The following is a 222-nucleotide window of genomic DNA, read 5'->3' on the forward strand; positions in this document are numbered from 1 at the left end:
TTCTTGTAAGCTTCTTCTCTAAAAATTTTACCATACACTTTCCTTAATCCTATAAGCTCACCCAAACATTCTTTGTGCACCCTTATCATCACACATCATTTAATTAGTTTCAATTCGAAAATATTAACAAGATGTGATTTCAAACATATGGTAAAGAATACTTCACAGACGACCACAGTAGTAACTTCTCAAGTCCTCTGAATGATACCGAAAAATGAAAAA

The sequence above is a fragment of the Sesamum indicum genome, linkage group LG9 (assembly GCF_000512975.1).
Source record: "Sesamum indicum cultivar Zhongzhi No. 13 linkage group LG9, S_indicum_v1.0, whole genome shotgun sequence".
In the NCBI taxonomy this organism is placed as follows: Eukaryota; Viridiplantae; Streptophyta; class Magnoliopsida; order Lamiales; family Pedaliaceae; genus Sesamum; species Sesamum indicum.